We start from the raw sequence: 7668 nt of genomic DNA on the forward strand, positions 1-7668 counted from the left end.
GAGCTGCCTGAACAGAGGAAAGGGCAACAGAGTGAAGGCAAATATGGAGGTGGGGAGAAGGGGAACTGAGATTTCATAAATCTAGTAAGTGCCACATTTATCATATAAGAAGATCCTTTACATAGACATTGTATGTCACAAAGAGTCACTGGAGAATCAACTGTTCCAAAGACTAATGATTCACAGACATGTACCCATGAAGCAAATAATACATCATATGTTAATTTTAAAAAAGAAAAAGAAAAGAAATACATAAGCATATCCACAAATTGAAAAAAAAAAAAAGAAGGAGATTAATTTCTTTGCTCACTTGGGGTTTTGCTGGGGAATCATGTGGGTGACTTCTACTACAAATGTACATTTACAAATAGACATGTGGATGTACTTCATTAAGTCCGCTGCAAAAACCATTCTCAGTTAATATTTTTACTCACCCTCCCTTTATTTCCCTTTACCAAGATGCTTTCCTCTTAATTTTTTTGGGCACCCAATTGATTTCTGTACCCAAGGTCGGTGTTCACACACTTCAGCCTAATTCTAACCCTTATTTGTCCTCCTTTTTCTCTGGGATCAAGTTTAAGTTCCAGGGCCTTACAGAGTTCTGCCAAGATATTTGGGTGAAGAGAGTGGCTGGAGATGTGGGTTGTCATCTGTCAACATCAGCATTTCTGAGATGAACACTGCTTACCCAGTTCTGGGTCATTCATCACTCAGGTTACTGGCCACCATCCTTTGGCCTCAACTTCAAGACCCTTTAAACTTGCCCTTACTCAGTCATTGCCATGCCCTTTCCAAAGGAGCTCAAAAACAGTCATCTGCTCTCCCATCCACTTCGGGTCCTCAGGTCAGTTATTAGCATTGACTGAGATACTTTACTACTTCTGTCCTGCTTTTGGATGTATGGGAAATTGTTCTACTCCTGCCTGTGGCAGAGAGAGATAGGCAGGACAGCAGGAAGTTGACTGATCACACCATAAATTTTGCACTTGATGTGAAATTTCAGAATATGACTGGTCCTCGGCGGTCCATCTACATTCCCAGGTGTCACCTGGGAAGGGAGGCACAGATCCAGTGGGGTGCTGATCGATGTTTAGTAAGTGGCTCTGCAGGGTGGAGTAGAGGACTGGTTTGTAGCCAGTTTCCTGATAGCAAACCTCTTACCCTGGCTGATCTCAAGTTACCAGTGTGTCACCAACCAGCTCTCAAAACTAAAAATTTCACAGCTGGCTCTCGCAAGCTGGGACAGAGCAGGTCCAGCACACTAGGGCACAGCCCCCCTCTGACTGTCAGTAATCTTCCCAGGGCTGACATCAAGGAAGGCAAATGGGTCAGTGTCACCTCTCTTTTTTTGTGACAGCCTCACACCTAGTCTCTATTTGCCTTCTTATCTTCTTCCTTCTCTGGAACTGAGACTCAGGAGCAAAAAAAAAAAAAAACAAAAAAAACTTTATCTAATCTTCCAAATCCAGTGTTTATTATTGACTCCTAGAAATAGAAATAGATTAGCCAAAGATTTACCACTTCTGTAATCTGATTTATCTGTTTCCCTTCCCTAAGGCAACGAAGAGAGAATGCATAACTGTTCAAAGGGAGGAAATGGTTTAGGAGATACTAAATGATACTCTGGTTTCTCTTCAGATCATATAAATCTTTCGCCTTTTACTAAAGATTTCCGTGGATAGGAGATACTAAATGAAAAAAAAAATCAGTTTGTATCTCTAATATTATTTCATCACAGAACCAAAATCATCTCTAAAAGACAGATGGAAATAATGAACTCTATTTGCTCAACACAAATTTATTGCAAGCTATTACATCCTTGTTAAGTTTCAGGTCTGTGATAGGTAGCAGATACATAAAGATAAGAGTGTCTGATCTTAAGAAGTTCATAAATCTTGCTGGTATGTTCTCTAATTAGAATATTGGTTAAGATATTTATATATACATATACACATACCCCATATATATTCTTATAAACCATAATTACACAAACTATATATATACCACATATAAACTACATGTATATATACACACTATATACATATATTTATTATATAAATAAACCTAGGTATCAAAACTTTTAAAAAAAGAATTTATTCTAAAAATCCTCTTTAAATCACCTTTACAGAGGGGCAAGGGAGAGCTTGGTGTTCAGGAAGAGGCTTCTAGAAGATGGCAATATTGTTTCTTTCATTTTCTTTTATTTCTTTTAAAGATTTTTATTTATTTGACAGACAGAGATCACAAGTAGGCAGAGAGGCAGGCAGAGAGAGGAGGAAGCAGGCTCCCGGAGGAGCAGAGAGCCTGATGTAGGGCTTGATCCCAAGACTCTGGGATCATGACCTGAGCCAAAGGCAGAGGCTTTAATCCACTGAGCCACCCAGGTGCCCCTGGAAATGCTGTTTCTTGACCTCGGTGGTAGTTACCTTGAGTTCCCTTGGTTGGTAACTACACATCTATGATATCATGCACTTCTTATTATGTTATTGTGTTATTTTCAAAAACTCCCCGCTAAGTGATTTTGCCAACTATGTCAAGAATTTTTCTTTTCATACTTTGTATTTTCAGTCCTAAATACAACCTTTTTCTAGGTTCCCCAGTAGCTGAGAGCTTTTAATATTCCTGAGGATGGTTGTTTTAGAAAAAGTATCTTTGAGGTTTTTGCCTAACAAATCTATATATTTAGCCCCGAATTTTTCTTCTGAATAAGGAATGGATATGTTTTCTCCTTCTCAACAATAGCACGTTAAGTTAAACTGTGCTGGGATCAGTGTTCATGATGGCCCATTATGGCCCAGTCTCAAGAGAAAGAGTGCTCTCTGGATGCATTTTCCAAAACGTTAGGGTAGGAGAAACCACCACCTACTTTACTCAAGACAGGCAGTAATCCTGCTTTGCCACAGGATGAAGACTGGGACTGGGATCCTAATTCAAACCTATGCATGGAGGAAAGCTGGACCAGCAAGAACAGGCAGTGACCCCAAGAATCAGGGCATAGAGCAAGGATATTCCCATGAACTAAAAGGGAAGCAACAAAAGGACAATGTGCAAAAACTTCTTAAGGCCTTAGATCAGAGAGCACTCCTTGATGTTCAAAAGGCTTAATGCTCACAATCAAATTCCTGACTCAGCTATTTAGTAACTATGTGACCTGAAGCAACTCACTACACCTCTGAGCCTGCTCCTTCCTCTGGGTTTCAGAGAGAGAGAGAGAGAGAGAATAATAACAAATGAGTATTTGGGGGGAATATTATGGGACTATGATACTACACGTTGAGTGCTTGGTAAATGTAAGGGTTAGGGTTATTACAACAATATATTCATTTAAATGAAAGTTTACAGTCAAGCAATTTGGGTGTTTTCAAGATTTATTTTGTTGGCGTTTTACTTGGAAAATCTCTGGCAGCCAACAAAGAACTTATTATCCAGGGAGAGATGCTCTGTACGTACTTTCAGGTTGTCTAATGGCTGGTGCTAAAGAAACAGGCAATTATAACCGATTTACAGATTCCATCTAAAGCCCACATTATGCAATATCTGCTTATGTCAATAAAAATAACTAAGTATAAAATATTATTCTTAGGGGCGCCTGGGTGGCTCAGTGGGTTAAGCCTCTGCCTTCGGCTCAGGTCATGATCCCAGGGTCCTGGGATCGAGCCCCGTATCGGGCTCTCTGCTCAGCAGGGAGCCTGCTTCCCTTCCTCTCTCTCTGCCTGCCTCTCTGCCTGCCTCTCTGCCTACTTGTGATCTCTGTCTGTCAAATAAAATAAATAAAATCTTAAAAAAAAAGAAAAAAAATATTATTCTTAAATTGCTTTAAGTGGAACTTTCTAACTCATATTTCTAAAATACACAGAAATACTCAAACTCTCATTGTGGAAGTCCTAAGGGAAGTTTTATACGCTACTGCTCCGTCTTTGCTCTTAAGTCTCCGGTCTTCCGTGAAGCTGTGAAAGCAAACTCTAGTTAAAAGCTCCACATCCTATAATGACAGTAGAGAGGTCACAGGGCAACCAATTAAGTGTCAGGAACTGGGTCTCAAATACCTTCTCCTCAGTCCTTGACACAGGCTATCTTCACTCTAATTCTCAACAGCGTATCTATACTCCATGGATTTTGCTACCTAGTTTTCCAAAATCATGGTGAGGAGGAAAATTTTAAACTCCAGGCAGTTTTTCCCTGACTCATAAACTCCCACCTGGGAACACTGTAGCAGGCCGGTAGAGCGCACTCATTCCATTCCCTCACTACAGCCTTCCCTGCCTTCCTTGTTCCCTTCCACCCACTGCACTAATGCCCCCCTCCCCGTCTACTTTTCAAGTATTATTTCAAGAGATGTCCTCAAATCCCAAACCTTTATACAATATGTGGAATTTCACCTGATTCCAACATAGGCAAAGGGCAGGAGTCCACTGCCATTATTATGACTATCTGATGGCCACCCCTTCCCAGTTACTCACTTTGGTAATGACAAAAGTAAACCCCTCCCAATTTAAAAATCCTCTTCATTAATCCATCAACAAATACCACCTCATTAGGTCACTATGCCCTGGACTATTTTACATAACCCCCCTCTTCACCCCTCAGTCCTAACCCCCTTCTTATTCAACCATGCCTTCGAGAGAACTGCCCCAAAAATCCATGTGGAGTAGATTCCCTCCTGACTCTCCCACTACTCTAGCACAGCACTGTTCAATTCTTTCTCACTCCCTAAACTCCATATAATTTTAATGTTTAGTGTTAATGTTTTTTGTTTATAATCCCGCAAAATATTTTGAGCTCTACAGGATTTTTTCCCAGTGCCTGACACACAGATTGTCAAGAAAGGGGAAGGATCAGAACTTTTACCCTACTGGCAAGCCAAGAAAACAGCCCGCCGCAGTTTCATTGATGCTGGTAGAAAACATGACACTGGGTCAGAGATGAAAGACAATGTATTACTGACAGCAATACCAGGAACCAGAATGTTAGCATTTTTTGCACCAGTTCCCTGAACCCCAAGTCCTACAGGGTGACACCAAAAGGACCAGATGACACTCATACACACAGTGGGTTTAGTACAGGAGAGAAATCATGAGTTTAAAAGAATCCAAAAAATTGATAATGGTAGTAGGCATGCCAGCCCTTTGCTCCAGAGGGAGATATGATCTCTATCTTCCACAGCCATTTGCTACGTGAATATCCCTGGAAGGATATTCTGGGATAAACGGCAGTCAGTGTCTCTCTTGTAAGACATGCAGAAGCACAACGACCCATGGAAAATTCTCTCCCAACAAACAGAGAATCAAAAATTACTGTTGATTGAAAATAACAAGGGTTGGTTATGGGAATGTTGGTTAAGGGAATGCTTTTGCACTGTTGGTGGGAATATAATTGGTGTAGACACTATAGAAAACAGTATGGAGGTTGCTCAAAAAATTAAAACTAGAAGTACCATATGACCCAGCAATTCCACTTCTAAGTATTTATCTGAAAAAAATAAATAAATAAAAACACAATTTGAAAAGACACATGCATCCCTATGTTCATTGCAGAATTACTTGCAACAGCCGAGATATGGAAACAACCTCAGTGTCCCTCAACAGAGGAGTGGATAAAGAAACTGTGAGATGTGTAGATATACACACACACACACACACACACACAATGAAATATATATCTGCATATATATTTATGTATGTACATACTCTTCCATTAAAAAGAAGGAATACCCTGAGGGTATTAATGCTAAGTGGAAGAAGTTAAAGAAAGACAAATGCTGTATGATTTTACGTATGTGTGGAATTTATTTTTTTTTTATTTTTTTTTTTTTTAAAGATTATTTATTTATTTATTTGACAGAGAGAGATCACAAGCAGGCAGAGAGGCAGGCAGAGAGAGAGGAGGAAGCAGGCTCTCCGCCGAGCAGAGAGCCCGATGCGGGGCTCGATCCCAGGACCCTGAGATCGAGCCCGATGCGGGGCTCGATCCCAGGACCCTGAGATCATGACCTGAGCCGAAGGCAGCGGCTTAACCCGCTGAGCCACCCAGGCGCCCCGTATGTGTGGAATTTAGAAAACAAATGAACAACACTACGTAAAAAACTAATGATGTACTGTATGGTGACTAACATAACACAATAAAAAATAATAAATACATGAATACATAAAAATTTTTAAAAAAGACTTTCCACATTTTGCCAATCTGTTGGGTCATTAATAAGATAATGGTATCTTAATGAGATTTTAGTCTCCCTGATTATTAATAAATTTATGCACCTTTCTCCTCTAAAAAAAAAAAAAAGAAGAAAACAAATGAACAAACAAAGCAAAACAAAATTCATAGATACTGAGAACAGATTGGTAACTACAAGAAGAGAGGGGGTTGGGGGTGAGTTAAATGAGACAAAGGGGTATCAAAAGGTACAAACTTCCAGTTGTAAAACAAAGAAGTTGTGGGGATGCAATACAGCACAATAACTATAATTAATAACAACATATTGAAAATTTGGAAATTGCTAAGCAAGTAAATATTAAAAGTTCTCACCATAAGAAAAAAATGATTGTAAATTTGTATGGTGACAGATGGTCACTAGACTTATTGTGCACTCGATCACTTTGCAATGAACACAAATGTCAAATCATTATGTTGTACACCTGAAACTAATACAATGTTGTATGTCAATTATACTTCAATAAAACAATGCTGTTGAATGAATAAATGAATTTGAGCAACACTCCAGCATAGATGGTGGAATAAATTGAATTAAATTAAATAATAAAATAGGAAAGCTCCTTCTTTTGTTACCACAGAGACCACTTATCCCAGGGTGTGGGGGCCAGTGTTTCACAACCATCCAGGGGCTTTGGTCTGTAATATCTTCCAATTATTTGACAAAAATATCCCTACCATGACCAACCACAAGCCACTGGTATCACTGAATGAAGAGTTGGTAAGAGATGCACGGAGGCACATCATGACATAGTATTTCCACCATACAAATACAAAACACACAAATCATCTCAATAGATGGTTTTACTAAATAATAGTAAAATGTAGCAAAATAATTAGGAAGCAATGAGTTTTGGGGTGTATATTGGTCTTTAAAATACTTTATTTAATTGTAAGTTTATATGGTTAAATTTTTAATAATGTCTGGGCTGAACAACTGGCTCGTAAGGATTCTAGGAAACAATTTTTTAAGATTTTATTTATTTATTTATATGACACAGAGAGAGAGAACACAAGCAGGGAGATGGGGAGGTAGAGGCAGAGGGAGAAGCAGTCTCCTGACTGAGCAGACCGACACAGGGTTAGATTCCAGGACCCTGGGATCATGCTCTGAGCAGGAAAGCAGATGCTTAACTGACTGAGCCAGCCAGGAGCCCCAAGAATTCTTGAAAACTTAACCATCAGCTCTTTTGAGTGGGTACAAACCAGCTTCCACACACCACAGCCCTTACCATTGTTCTTTACTGCCCTCTCCCTGTCTTTGAAATCACTCTTGTTCCTCCAACCCCATTATGTACCTTAGTTCCAAGATCACCTATTTCTCTCAATCTTGGCTTCTTATCCCACTCCTCAAAGCTGAGCTCTGCCTTACTTCTTTCCATGACCCACCTCCCCTCAACCAAGTGCCATTCCTAAAAACCTTAAGCTATGTCCCTGCCCACGGAAACACCTCAAAGA

At 39.7% G+C, this 7668-nt stretch overlaps 1 non-coding gene across 1 annotated transcript; it reads left to right on the forward strand.

Annotated features, from left to right (window-relative positions):
- Positions 1 to 1618: 1618 nt before the first annotated feature.
- Positions 1619 to 1737, forward strand: LOC125089558 (U5 spliceosomal RNA). The gene has a single exon (XR_007123974.1). It is a non-coding gene; the product is annotated as a U5 spliceosomal RNA (small nuclear RNA).
- The last annotated feature ends 5931 nt before the right edge of the window (positions 1738 to 7668 follow it).

Source organism: Lutra lutra, chromosome 1 (genome assembly GCF_902655055.1).
Source record: "Lutra lutra chromosome 1, mLutLut1.2, whole genome shotgun sequence".
NCBI lineage: Eukaryota > Metazoa > Chordata > Mammalia > Carnivora > Mustelidae > Lutra > Lutra lutra.